The 15,240-nt window shown below is 40.8% G+C and overlaps 1 non-coding gene across 1 annotated transcript; it reads left to right on the top strand.

Annotated features, from left to right (window-relative positions):
* The first annotated feature begins 7,033 nt into the window (after positions 1-7,033).
* LOC127134190 (small nucleolar RNA R71) lies at positions 7,034-7,140 on the top strand. Its single transcript, XR_007807945.1, has one exon. It is a non-coding gene; the product is annotated as a small nucleolar RNA R71 (small nucleolar RNA).
* Positions 7,141-15,240: the final 8,100 nt, after the last annotated feature.

Here is a 15,240-nt window from a genome sequence, read left to right as displayed (position 1 = left end):
GATCTACTACGATGCTGGTCCCTCCGGTCGAGTCGTGCTGATAAAGCAGCCTGAGCACTCCGAACCTCTCGAAGGTTACCTAAGATGGAACCCTGAGTGGCCTCGACAAGCTGGTAGTGTTGGCTGTTGAACTCTTTCTGACGGTTCTGCTCTAATGAGATATCGTTCAAGGTACGGCAAACGTTGCTATAGGCACGATCCGAAACCAATCGCGATTGTTGCATGAAGCTCATATTGTCCGTCAGCTGCTGTGAAATAGTAGAGAGAAGGCCATCACGCCTTTCTTCTCTAGCTGTCATATCACGCCACATCTCCTCGGTGACATGGAATCCAGGAGCAGTACCTGCAACAGGGTTAGAGGAAGATGGTGCGGTGTGTGACTGTGAAGGACGATGGGGGGACATGTGAGGGATGGGAGACTGCTCTCTCCGATCATACTCATCATCAGTGTCATGTGCCTCCCCATCGGGAATATTAGGAGGAAGTGGACCCAAAACACGTGGAGCATTAAGATCATAGGTCCAGTTCCTTTCATCACGTACATCAGTACGTCTACTGCATGGTAAAGCAACAGATGGGATAGCTACCCCATGAACCATCAAAGTAAATGAAAATATTTTTGTCTTATATTTTTTTTCTTTGCACGACAAAAAAAATAAAAATAAAATAATTAAAGAAACAAAAGAAAAAGAAAAAGTTAACATTAGTGCATAATATGTATATATATAAGAAATTCAGAGTGCATGAAAATATAAAAGCTGCAGTAAAGTAAAATATGTCTGGAAATGCGATAAATAAAATACTAGGGTAATGCTGTCAGGGTAGAATGAGTCATGTGGTAGGCGTCTTTTCCTGGCTTGATCCACGAAACTCAGCTATCTCCCTCCGAAGCTCTTCAATCGCCTGATGTAGAGCATCGGTCTCTGAGGCATGAGTGAGATCAGAAACCTGCATCTGTAACTCTAAGTCTGCCACTTCCTGCTTGAGCAGGGCAGTCTCCTTACGGAGCTCATAAATCTGTGTTTGTAGGTCAGGTGGCTGCAGAGACAAATTGTTAGACATAACAGTGATCTGGGGAGTAAGAGGTGTAGGAGTGTACTCAGCGGCGGGAGGCGATTTCGGCTCTTCGACAGTCTCTCCATAACCCTCTAGAGCATAACTCCAATTTTCAGGATCATGGACACTGGTCATCAGCTGATCTGGTAATGTGAAATAGTGTATCGCTTCGCCGTCGATCAGCAGTCTAAACATGTTGGGCTCAAAAAAAACCCTCCTCATCAGTCCTCTATCAAGACAAAAATCAATATCCAGGGTGGTGTAGAAGCAGAAGGTCCTGAGGTGCAATAACTTGCGAGACAGACCCAATGCAGTAGCAATCTGTGTAACAATCCCACCGACATGGATGATGCCTACGGATGATCTGGCAACACTAGCCAAGCCCTTTAACAGAAAGTTGCCACAAGCAACAGGGCGAGACTGAGTCGCACAAAACAGTAGGAAAATCTCCTCTTCACTTAGCAGTGTCTCTGTATCTGGAAAACCTAGGAAAGAATGTGCTAGAATCATCTGGAAGTACCTCAATGCAGGGTTGTGGATTACCTGAGAAAACTGGGTAGAAGGATCTTGGCTCCCTCCGCCGGATATTTTAGTCCAAAACTTTTCCACTTCTCTGCTCATAAAATACCCCATCGGTGTATCTGGAATAGCATCAGGAGTAGTCTGGAAACCTAGCAAATCACCAAACTCCTTGTGAGAGAATGAGTAGTCAATCCCGAACAACCTGAAAACAGCGAGTCCATCGGGTCCAGCCCAGGGGTCATAATGAAACGAGCTGAGGAACTCAAGAGTCAAGTTCCTATAAGTGTTGTTCCTGTAGTCAAACTGTTCCCACTGGAGTTGATGGCATAAAAATCTGACGCTTGGCTCTATCCCCAAGGCATCCATGCAGTCATGGTCAGGGTACCTGGTAGGAGCCATAGGGCGTCTCATGTGAACATAGTAACGCTCTCTCTGTGCATCATCTCTAAAGGCCACGTGCATGTCATCAGGGTTCTGCATTCTGTACAAGGTTAGCAAACAAGTCCTGAAAGCACATAAAACATTCAATCGTTAGTCCTGACATAATAATAATAATATAAACAAAATAAAGTAAAAGTAAAAAATAAAAAGTACAAAAAATAAGAAAAACCATGGGTTGCCTCCCATGCAGCGCTTGTTTAACGTCATTAGCTCGACGACCGATATTTAAACATCATTGGAAGGATATGGTGGATCACTCAGAGTATGGCAGGTGTATGTTGTCGGGATGTCACCTCCTTCGTAGGGCTTCAACCTCTGTCCATTGACGATGAACGGTTTACATGTCTGGTTCTTGATTTCAATAGCACCGGATCTCAGGATCTTAGATACTTCGAAAGGGCCAGTCCATCTCGAACGGAGTTTACCTGGAAAAAGTCGTAACCTAGAATCGAACAGGAGAACAGGATCGCCTATTTTGAAGTCTCTTCTTATGATTCTTTTGTCATGCCAAGCTTTTGTTCTTTCTTTGTATATGATGGCATTTTCGTAGGCAGATTGTCTGAGCTCTTCTAATTTGTGGATGTCAAGGGTACGTTTCTCACCAGCTGTCAAGTAATCCAAATTCAAAGTTTTGATGGCCCAATAGGCCTTATGTTCCAATTCAAAAGGTAAGTGACATGATTTTCCATAGACCAGTTGATAAGGGGTTGTTCCTATAGGAGTTTTGAAAGCGGTTCTATAGGCCCATAATGCTTCTTGAAGTTTCTGTGACCAATCCTTTCTAGATATAGAGACAGTCTTCTCGAGGATTTGTTTTATCTCCCTATTAGATACTTCCACTTGTCCATTGGTCTGTGGGTGGTATGGTGTTGCTACTCTATGCTTAACTCCATACTTGCTTAAAAGTTTATCAAATATTCTCGATATGAAGTGCGATCCTCCATCGCTTATGACTAAACGGGGTGTTCCAAACCTGGGAAATATATAATTTTTGAATAATTTGATGACTACTCTGGTGTCGTTTGTGGGTGCGGCAATAGCTTCAATCCATTTAGACACGTAGTCAACAGCTACTAAGATGTACTGATTTCCAAAAGATGGTGGGAACGGTCCCATAAAGTCTATACCCCATACGTCGAAGAGTTCTACTTCTTGGATATTTCTTAACGGCATTTCATTACGTCTTGAAATATTTCCTGTGCGTTGGCATCTATCACACTTGACAATGAAAGCATGGACATCACGCCACATAGTAGGCCAGAATAGGCCAGCTTGAAGAATCTTGGCGTAGGTCTTAGATGTGCTTGCATGTCCACCATAGGGTGCAGAGTGACAATGCTCAATTATATTATTTACCTCTTCTTCTGGAACACAACGGCGGAAAATGCCATCTTTACCTCTCTTGAAAAGAAATGGTTCGTCCCAATAGAAGTTTCTCACATCACTATAGAACTTCTTCTTCCGGTGGTAGTTTAGATCAGGGGGTATGATGTCAGCGGCTAGATAATTAACAAAGTCTGCATACCAAGGTACATCACTTATGGCTAAGGATTTTTGAAAATGCTCATGAGGGTCTGGGTTATCTTCTTCAATGGTTTCTAGTTGGGCTATCAGTCTATCATAGGCAAAATCGTCATTTATGGGAACTGGATCAGGTTTCAGGTATTCTAGCCTAGATAGGTGATCAGCTACCACATTATCAGTGCCTTTCTTATCACGGATATCCAAATCAAACTCTTGCAGTAATAGAATCCATCGAAGTAACCTAGGCTTGGCATCCTTTTTGCTTAGTAAGTAACGAATGGCAGCATGGTCGGTATAAACTATAATCTTGGCTCCTACTAGATAAGATCTAAATTTGTCTATTGCAAAAACTACAGCTAGGAGCTCTTTTTCGGTTGTTGCGTAATTGAGCTGTGCAGCGTCTAGGGTTCTACTGGCATAATAAATCACATGTAACTTCTTATCTTTTCTCTGACCTAGAACGGCTCCAACAGCGTAATCACTGGCGTCACACATTATCTCAAACGGTTCTGACCAATCAGGGGGTTTCATTATAGGTGCTGAAGTCAGAGCTTCCTTCAGAAGATTAAATGCTTCAGTACATTTTTCATCGAAGATAAATTCAGCATCTTTCATTAAAAGACCAGTTAAGGGCTTTGTTATTTTGGAGAAATCTTTGATGAAACGTCGGTAAAATCCGGCATGTCCAAGAAAACTTCTTATCTCCCTGATAGTCTTCGGCGGTTTTAGATTCTCTATGACTTCTATTTTTGCTTTATCTACCTCTATACCTTTTTCGGAAACTATATGTCCTAAAACAATCCCTTCGGTGACCATGAAATGACATTTTTCCCAATTTAGCACAAGGTTTACCTCCACACATCTCTCCAGGATTTTCTCAAGGTTGACAAGACAATTTTTGAAATCTGATCCACAAACTGAGAAATCGTCCATAAATACTTCCATAATTCCATCTAAATAATCAGCAAAGATAGACATCATGCAGCGTTGGAAAGTTGCAGGAGCATTACAAAGTCCAAAAGGCATTCTTCTATAGGCAAAAGTTCCAACTGGGCATGTAAAGGTAGTTTTTTCTTGATCTTCGGGGTGAATAGGTATTTGGAAGAATCCTGAATATCCATCTAAATAACAAAAGTAAGAGTGTCTGGCTAGGCGCTCCAACATTTGATCTATGAATGGTAATGGGAAATGGTCCTTCCTAGTTGCTTTATTTAATTTTCTATAATCTATGCACATACGCCAACCTCCATCGGTTCTTTTTGCTACAGGTTCGCCCTTCTCGTTTTGCACGACTGTGATGCCTCCCTTTTTGGGTACTACATGCACAGGACTCACCCATTTACTGTCCGAGATCTGATATATTATACCTGCCTCTAGTAACTTAAGAACTTCAGTCTTAACTACCGCGCTCATTATAGGATTTATTCTACGTTGGTGTTCTCTGGAAGGTTTTGAATCTTCTTCAAGCAAAATCCGATGCATGCATACGGATGGGCTTATTCCTTTTAGATCAGAGATCTTATATCCTAAGGCTGAGGGGTACCTACGTAAAACTTCTAATAATTGATCGGTTTCTTTTTGGTTTAAGGTAGCACTGACTATAACTGGACGATTCATATCTTCATCCAGAAATTCATATCTCAGGTTTTTAGGCAGTTCCTTAAGTTTTACGGTCGGTTTCATAGGGCAAGGCATAGGATCTGGGGTAAGAGATAAACATTCGTGAAGGTTATCATCAATGTAGGGTGTTTTATAATTGTCATCTTCCAAAATAAGGGTTGATGGCAATTTTATAGATTTATTTTCTTCTTCTTGTTCTAATTCCCTAATGCATTCTTCGATGATATCTAAGGCATAACAAGAATCTCCTATCACAGGTGCCATAAGAAATTTTGACAATATAAATTCTATCTTCTCTTCACCTACCTCAAAAGTTAGTTTTCCTTTTTTAACATCTATTACGGCTCCAGCAGTCGATAAGAACGGTCTACCTAGGAGGATTGGTATGTCGTCATCTTCTTTAATGTCCATGACAACAAAATCAGTAGGTATAAACAACTGACCCACCCTAACAGGGACGTCTTCAAGTATGCCTATAGGGTATTTAACGGATCTATCGGCTAATTGAAGCGACATCTTAGTAGGTTGTAATTCTCCTAAGTTTAATCTCTCACAAACTGCTAAAGGCATTAAGCTCACACTAGCTCCTAAGTCTAGAAAAGCTTTTTCGATGACATGATTCCCTAAAATACAAGGAATGGAAAAATTTCCGGGATCTTTATCTTTCTTTGCTAACCTATCTTCGGAAATAGAATTACATTCCACGGGTTTCGGATCTTCAAGTCTACGTTTATTCGTAAGTATGTCTTTGAGAAACTTAGCATAAGAAGGTATTTGGGTGATGGCTTCTGTAAAGGGGATTTCTACGTGAAGTTTTTCTATAACCTTAACGAATTTTTGATATTGATTATCGATTTGGGTTTTCTTTAATCTTTGAGGGTATGGTATTGGTGGTTTGTATGGCGGTGGTGGTACATAGGTTTTATTTTTAGGTTCTTCTCCTTTTTCTTGACTTTCCGGGGTTTCAGGCTTCTCTGGTTCCTTTTCCTCACTCCTCTCAGAAGTTTCAGGCTCACTTAATCTAGGGTTTAAAGGCTCCTTATAAGCGGTTCCACTTCGTAGAGTAATGGCATTAGCTTGCCCTTTCGGGTTTTGTTGAGGTTGTCCAGGGAACTGTCCTCCAGGGGTAGTCTGTGGGGCTTGGTTTAACGCTACCTGAGAGATCTGGGTTTCAAGCATCTTATTATGAGTAATGATTTGATCAACCTTGGTTCCTAACTGGGTAATTAGTTCGTTAACATGGACGCTTTGGTTCATGAACTCTTTGTTTTTCTGTTTTTGAGCAACGATGAAATCTTTTACAATTTCTTCAAAGCTCGGGTTTGGCGGTACAGGTTGCACAGGTTGATTTGTTCTAGGGGCTTGGTAACCTTGTTGTCTCGGAGGTGCGGTATTTTGAATAGGGTTATTTTTGTAGGAGAAGTTTGGGTGATTCCTCCATCCAGGGTTATATGTGTTAGAAAATGGGTTCCCTTGGGTATAGTTCACTTGCTCAGTGTTGGTTTCATTTAACAGATTGCATTCGGCGGATTGGTGTCCTTGCGTTCCACATATCTCACAATTCGGCGAAACTGCGGCTACAGTATTCGGAGTTGTACACATATGTTCGACTCTAAGGGCCAACGCGTCCATTTTAGCCTGCATCATGTCTATAGAGCTTAGCTCATGTATTCCTCCTTGGGCTTCCTTCTTTTCCACTGTCGCTCGTTCTACTCCCCATGATTGATGGTTTTGGGCCATATCCTCGATAAGGGCACTAGCTTCAGGGTAAGGTTTATTCATCAGTGCGCCACCAGCGGCAGCGTCGATGGTCATCTTAGTGTTATAATGAAGTCCATTATAGAAGGTTTGGATGATTAGCCAATTCTCTAAGCCATGGTGTGGGCATGCTCTTAATAGTTCTTTATATCTCTCCCAGGCTTCGAACAACGACTCTCCTTGGAGTTGGGTAAATCTAGTTATAAGGTTTCGAAGAAGAGCGGTCTTACTTGGGGGAAAATATCTAGCAAGAAAAACTTTCCTAAGGTCATCCCAAGTTGTTATTGAATTGGGTGGAAGGGAATCTAACCATGATAGAGCTTTATCTCTGAGGGAAAAGGGAAATAATCTTAAGCGTATCGCCTCAGGAGAAGCTCCATTGGTTTTAAAGGTGTCTGCTAACTGAAGAAAGTTTTTTAAATGTTGGTTTGGGTTATCAGTAGCGAGACCTGAGAATTGTCTCTGTTGCACTAATTGCAGCAGGGATGGTTTAAGTTCAAAATTATTGGCTGGGATAACGGGGTTTACTATACTGGAACTAGGTTCCTCGTTTGATGGTTGGGCGAAGTCCTTAAGAGGTCTTCGGTTTTGTTCTTCGGCCATAGCTATCCTATTCCTATGGAAAAATAAACGTGCGCGAGCGTAACGTTCAGGTTCAGCTAGAGGGTCTACTAAACTTCCGGCACTGCGAGTCTTTCGCATTGACCGGTGGGTAACAACCTTAGTCTAAACGGTATAACTACAGGGTAATGAAATTTGACGAAATTGGTCCCCGGCAACGGCGCCAAAAACTTGATGCGTGTTTTTCGCAAGTGTACGAATCACGTCAAAGTAATATAAAAGATTATCGAATCCACAGAGACCAAGTGTCAATCTATCAAACCTGTTGTTATGGTGTGTATCTAAGGCAACTATTTTTAAGGGTTTTAATAAGGGTGCAATGGTAAATAAAATTATAATTTTAAATAATAAATAAAGACAGGCTCGAATGTAATTCACGCAATCAATGATAATCCAGTACTTGTTAGTGGAACTACTTATGGGCAATGTTTTCTCCTTTGAAAAGAACTAATTTAACAGGAACTGTCGCTTTCGCGTATTCAGAACCGAGTTGTACTCTCTAATCAACCCCTCCTATTGTCACGGATAAAAAGGTGCGTACTGCGTTAGAGTAGTAAACCTATTTTTAAGAAATATAGTATCTTAACTAAGTTGAAAAGTATTTTAACCTGGACTTCTTAGCAAAAAGAGGTTCTTACGAACCAGAGTTTAAACTTCCTAACGCGTCCGAAAATCGTTTTAAAATCTCTTTTCTTTTAATCTAAAATCTCCTAATAAACTAGACAAAGCGCTTTTGGCTGTTTTTGAAATAGTTAAAAACAATTACTTGAATTGAAAGATAAAATAGCCCTTAGGTGTTTCCACGAACAATTATACTGATTACTGGTTTAATTACGATCCTTACATTCTAACCTTTATAGAATTAGTTAGACATGATAAAGTAAATATTCTTTTTATAGTTTTTCATAAAAGTAATTTAAAGCGAGTGCGGATAATAAACAAAGTAAAGTGCGAGTGCAGGAAATAAACAACGTAAATGTGCGAGTGCAGGAAATAAACAACGTAAATGTGCGAGTGCAGGAAATAAACAACGTAAATGTGCGAGTGCAGGAAATAAACAACGTAAATGTGCGAGTGCAGGAAATAAACAACGTAAATGTGCGAGTGCAGGAAATAAATAAAAGTAAAATACGAACTTGAATTAAAATGGCGGCAGGATTAACTTCCTCCAGAGTGCTCCAAAAACTCGAACCACAGACAGATTACAGACTCGATCACTCGATTGCAGAGGCACCCCGATGTGGAATGGCAACTGCTTTATAACTGATATATGCCTAGAGAATTCTAATTCTGGATGAAGAAAAAAACGAAAATCTAAGGTCCTATTTATAGTAAAAACTGAAAGCATGAAATGACAGGGACGCCCCTCCACTAAAAAGTGGAGGTTACTGATTTTGGCCTTGTGGCGCCCGCCACAGGCCTATGGCGCCCGCCATGGTCCCTACAGGGGATGATGGAGTGGGGATCGTGGGTCTTGGCGGTTGAGGAGTGGTCTTGAGACGTGGCCACGTCATGGCTAACCCCATGGCGCCCGCCACGGTGGGTGCCGTAAGTGCAAAACGCTGAATTTCTAGGTTTTCGCCCGTTTTCACTCCTTTTTCGCTCCTTTTCCCGATTCAAGCTCCGATTATTATAAAAACCTGAAAACATAAGAAAACAAAGAAATAACAAAGCAAAACAACAAAAAAAGCTAAGAATGCATGCGAAATCGGAGTCAGAAATACGGTGAATTTTAGTGTGATCACGTGGATAGACACGAAGCAGACCTGTTAATGACTGAAGTTCATGAAGGTTCATTTGGTACTCATTCCAATGGACATGCCATGGCTAGAAAGATGTTGAGAGCAGGCTACTATTGGTTGACAATGGAGTCTGACTGCTGCAAGTACGTGAAGAAATGCCATAAGTGTCAGATTTACGCGGATAAGATTCATATTCCCCCGACACTTCTAAATGTGATTTCATCACCATGGCCCTTCTCCATGTGGGGAATTGACATGATTGACATGATAGAGCCAAAAACGTCCAATGGACACAAATTTATTCTCGTAGCAATTGATTACTTCACCAAGTGGGTTGAAGCGGTGTCATACACAAATGTGACCAGGCAGGTGGTCGTGAAGTTTATCAAGAATCAACTCATATGCTGGTATGGTGTGCCAGATAAGATCATTACTGATAATGGATCTAACTTGAACAATAAAATGATGAAAAAACTGTGTAGTGAGTTCAAGATAGCACATCATAATTCTTCTCCTTACAGACCCAAGATGAATGGGGCTGTTGAAGCTGCTAACAAGAATATCAAGAAAATTATCCAGAAGATGGTTGTTACGTACAAAGATTGGCATGAAATGCTGCCATTTGCTTTGCATGGATATCGTACGTCTGTCTGCACTTCAACAGGGGCAACCCCTTTCTCTCTTGTTTATGGCATGGAAGTTGTACTCCCAATAGAGGTGGAGATCTCGTCAATGGGAGTCTTGATGGAAGCCAAGTTGACTGATGCTGAATGGGTTCAGAGTCGGTATGACCAGCTGAATTTGATTGAAGAGAAGAGATTGACTGCCATGTGCCATGGTCAGTTATATCAGTAAAGAATGAAGAAAGGTTTCGATAAGAAGGTCAAGCCTCGTGTGTTCCGAGAAGGTGACCTTGTGCTCAAGAAAGTCTTGTCTTTCGCGCCCGATTCCAGGGGCAAGTGGACTCCAAACTATGAAGGTCCATATGTTGTTAAGAGAGCCTTTTCAGGCGGTGCTTTGATACTTACAACTAGGGATGGGGAGGATTTTACTCGTCCTGTGAATTCGGATGCAGTCAAGAAATATTTCGCCTAAAATAAAAACAGAATAGCTCGCTAAGTTGAAAACCCGAAAGGGCGGCTTAGACAAAAATGAGCGTCTCGGTGGATTGAAAACCCGAAAGGGCGGTCTAGGCAAAAGTTAGAGACATGAAAAAAATTTGAATATTTGTATCCCGCTAGATCGAGTACCTCATCCTGGGGCAATCTAGGCAAAAATTAGGGATTTGGCAAGCAACTGCATCCTGACAAGACTTTGTTCTACAATTATCATCCGTCAGAGATTCTTGTTCATTCGTCATCAACCGAAGCTTCGAATACATCGAATTCAGAATTGGTGGAGAAACGGTCATTATGTTCAATGTAGCCCTTTTCCAATATTTATCACCAATTTCAAACTTGTAAAGATCTATGGAGTCTTGCCATTTGCAGACTACCATTCCATCAAATAAATTTGAGCCTGTTATCCAATTGTTTGCACTCTTATTTGTTTCTATTCAACAAATGTTTCACATGCTTTAATTGAGAAAATATCATTGTTTTAAACAATCAAATTTTTTATAAATTGTTTTTAAACAAAGTGAACATTCATAATGACGAAAGGATACTTAAGAGATCCTCAGTGCTCTCCCAAGGGTGGTTTGATCTCCAACAGGTTGATTCTCTAGAATCCCTTTATCCCTCGGATAGACTCCCCAGTAAAGTTGCTCCTGTGGTGGATGTGGTCTCATTGTAACTCCTATCCCCAGCCGGGTTGACTATTGATTCCTCCCCTGCAGAGATTTTGTTGTTTCCTGGTATCTCTGATCTCCGACAGATCGTTTGCTCTTTGGTGATTTTGGTTTTCTCTCTTGAGGGGTAGTACCGGATGTTTGCGTGCTTATTCCTGTGAAGCCTGCTTGTGTTAGAAATGTCTGTTTGTCAGCATTCATCATACATAAACCACACATGTGTGCATACAATTTTTGAACATTTGAATATTCATATTGCATTTTTTGCCATATATCTTTGTTTGTTATCCCTCTGCTAGTGGGTAATACTTTTCCCAAGCAGGTGTCGGTGTCTGGTCCCTCAACGTAGAGTCAGCACATTAAGCAGAAAGTGTTTATCTTTCCTTCCGCATTCCCCACTGAGTTATATCCTCGTGGACGACGGTTATTTTCGCTTCCTCCCAACACATATATTGGGATGGGTTCCCCTGTTGAGTTATATCCTCACCAGGAAAAGTCTTGATTCAGTTTGCCTTTTTGGTTTGATCCTAAATTGGCCCCTCGAAGTTGTTTCCTTTGTTTCCCCGCGGTATAAATGAATAATTACTCGATAATTAGTAATCATTCATATTATCCCTGGCGGAGTCTGTGGTTTCTACCCTGATACTGGTAGTTGTAAACCCTATTTTCTCCCCTTTGCAGAGTTAACCTTTGGTTCATCATAATCGATGACGGTTACTTTTCCGTGGTTTCCTACCCAGTATCCGGTAGGTGTAATCCCCTCCTTGGTGGTTATCTTCATCCAAGTTTCGATGTTGATATTCCCTCTTTTGCCTGGATAATTGCCCTGTTTACGCAATTTATCCCCAGCAAGTCATCTCTCGTCTACCCTTTGTTGTTGATGACGATTGTTTCTCCCCTGGATTGGTCATCATTATATACCTAGTTTTGGTATCCCGATGCCTTTTCTTTTCGGTCGATTTATCCTTTATTAACCCAGTAACCGGTTGTGGATAATCTTCCATGCGAGTATATTATCTACGTTCTGACGGTAATAAATGATATATCTCATGCACTCTTCGGTCGAATCCTTTTGTTCTTCCCCAGTTGAGTAAGATCCGTTTCCCCTTTGCGGAGTCGAGTATCCATCCTATAATCGTGTTTTCTTTTAGCCCTCTTTTGGATGATGAGTGTCTTAGGAATATTCCCCAATTCACGCCTTGGTTGGTCACCTATTATATGCCCAGTAACCGGTATCCCTGGTGTTCCTTCCTTTCTGCTCCCTATTATGACTTTTGTCCCCTGTGGAGTCAGATTTTCCTGAGTTGAAATATACCTTTTTAGGTCTTCCTAAGATGTTTCAGAGTTTTGATATCTCTCACCCTTATACCGGTCTTAGATATTCATTTCTTCCCGAGCATGTTGTATCTCTGACCCTTATGTCGGTGTTCAGATCACATGTCTCATTGAGCTTGTTACCCAGTAACCGGTAACACCTCATCTCGTTGCTTCCCTAGGAGAGTCTTTTTAGACATCCCCGGCGAAGTCCGTTGTGGATCATTCTTGTTGTATTGGCATATTCCCCAATACGGGCGTCTTCGAGTCAGCTCGATGTTTTTCCATTGGTTTATCCTCTCTGGAATTCTGCTCCCCAAGCTTTGAGTCGTGCCCTGCTCACGCATTTCTTTCTTATCCCCATAAGAGTCCCCAGGATTTTGTCCCATGGAATGTATCAATCATGTGGATTGTCAGTGTCTCCTGATTGTCTTTACTCCTTTGTGGACGCATATCCCCACAAAGTATTATCCTTTTGCATACATACATTTGCATCATGAGGTTTCTTAGGGACCAAAATTCGTCTCTTTGTTATTATTTAAGCTCATTCTACCTCATCGAGACGAAGATTTTAACCTTCCCTTCTCCGGCTAGAATGACCTTAAATAGGGGCATCTGTAAGACCCCAATTTTGTCCCTAACATCCCTCATAGCATCATAACATTGCATTGCATAGCCTCAAGGATCATTGAGCATCTTGGTCCCTTGCCTTTGGGTGGGACTCCTTGTGAGTGGTTTGAGATCACCAAGCATGCTTGAATTGTATATCATTGCTTTTCCCATTTTATTTACTAACCAAAAGCACAAAAATATGTCACTAACATCTTTTGTTTGTAGCTTGAGCAATCACAAGGTCAAAAGCTTCTAGGAGGTCATTGGTGCAAAGATATTGCCAAGAGAAGATGAAAACAAGAATGGTAATGGTTCCCAAAGCTCTCATCCATAAAATATGCCTCCCTAGCATCTTAATTCATCATTTTGATCAAAGCAAGTCAAAGGGTTGGAGGTTTGACTCTCAAGGAAACCCTAATTCATCTGTGCACCACAATGCCTTGCTCATGAAGCAACCTCAGCCCATGATCAAATAAAATCAAGGGAAGTTCTTTAATTCATCATTTCATGCATATTTGAACTTATTTGAGTGTCATCAATCATCAATTCATCAAGATATGAGTCATGGACATGAGAAGTTGATCAGTCAATTCATCTGACTATTTTGAAATGCACTGAGACATAACTTTTTATGTGTTAGTCAAATGGAGATGGTTCCAACAGAAAAAGTGTTCTTAAGGACAATATGAACAATTTTTATATTCATCAAAATTCTATTTGAAGCTTGGAAAACCATCTTCCATTCCAATACATTATAGGTCATTTTGACTAAAACCCTAATTTTGGGTCAACTTCCCAAGAACATAACTCACTCATCTTTTATGATTTTGAGGTGGGATCAAATGCATTGGAAATTGTAGGATGTCTACTTCAAATGTTATGTTGAACAAAATTCCAAAATCTCAAAGGAAATACATGTGATAATGCAAGACATTATAGGTCTTTTTGGGTCAAAGGCATTAAAAGTAAAAAAAGTCCAACTTCAAGTGCCCATAACTCTTTCATCAAAAATGAAAATGAAGCAAAATTTAAGTCAATTTTGATTTTCTTGAAAAGATATACAACTTTGATGTTGGAGGTTTTTCCATTTGAAGCTTGCATCATCAAAACAGAGGGGCTTGAAAGTTGGCCAATTTTAGAAACCTTGCCTTGACATGTTTTGCACATCACACTTTAAACTCAAATTTCATAAATTTCCACACTCCAAATGAGTTTTTGTCCAACATAACATTTGTTCCTCATACAAAGACCTTTCCAACCATTACCCATATGCCTATGCTTGGATTTTCTAAATGGTACTTTCGAAGAGATGATTGTTTAGGTACAAATGGAGAATTCACTTGAAATCTTGTTACATGAGCAATTGCCTTTGCATTTCACACGGCCAATTCCTTCTGGCTGGTGTGCAGAACTCATTTGGCATTGTTTTTGGGCCTTGTGCATGATCATGCAAGCCCATGCAATGAAGCTTCACATGCCATGCACACGGATCATTGCACACTTTCCTTGCCTCTTCCTCTATAAATAGAGACTTCATTCCCTCCATTTCACACGCCTCATTCAACCTGAAATGCTGCAGAATTCTCTCCCTAACCATCACTAAAGAAGCAATTGCATTTTTCTCAAAAAATTTCAGATCTAGAATTCAGCTTCATCTGGTTGTATTCTCAGATCTAATGCTTCTAGACCTTCATCATACACTTCATTGAACTTCTATTTTGATAAAGCAAGCAAGGTATCAAGCTCAAGCTACCAGAATTCAAGCACACACTCCAACTGGTATTTTCTTCGATTCTCCTAATCCTTTGACCTATTGGCCTAGATTTTGTGTTGGCTGAAGTCCTCTCAATGGAGGCATCATGTTTATGCTTTTAATTTTTGAAATTCATTGAGTTCTTGATGAACACCAGATTTTTCCATCTCTAATTTCTCACACTATAGAGATCTAGAAGGAAAATGGATGGTATAGGGATGATGTACATCATCCCAGCTTTCTAATGATGTATAGATCGCACGTTTTGGTTGCCTTTTTAATTTCTGCAATTTGGCGGGAAAATCCAAGCTCACCGGAGAAGACGGTGGCTCCGGTGGCTTCATCATCTCCAGTTTAAATCCTGGCCATTGCTCTATTTCCCAGATTGAATCTTAGCCATTGTTTGTTATGACTTTCTATTATTTCACATGCGCACGCATTGACCGTGGATCACGATAGGCGCACGCCTTAGGAGCGTGTGATCTACC

The sequence above is a fragment of the Lathyrus oleraceus genome, chromosome 3 (assembly GCF_024323335.1).
Source record: "Lathyrus oleraceus cultivar Zhongwan6 chromosome 3, CAAS_Psat_ZW6_1.0, whole genome shotgun sequence".
Taxonomy (NCBI): Eukaryota; Viridiplantae; Streptophyta; class Magnoliopsida; order Fabales; family Fabaceae; genus Lathyrus; species Lathyrus oleraceus.
Note: the sequence above shows the minus strand (reverse complement) of the source record. Positions and strands in the feature narration are given on the sequence as shown.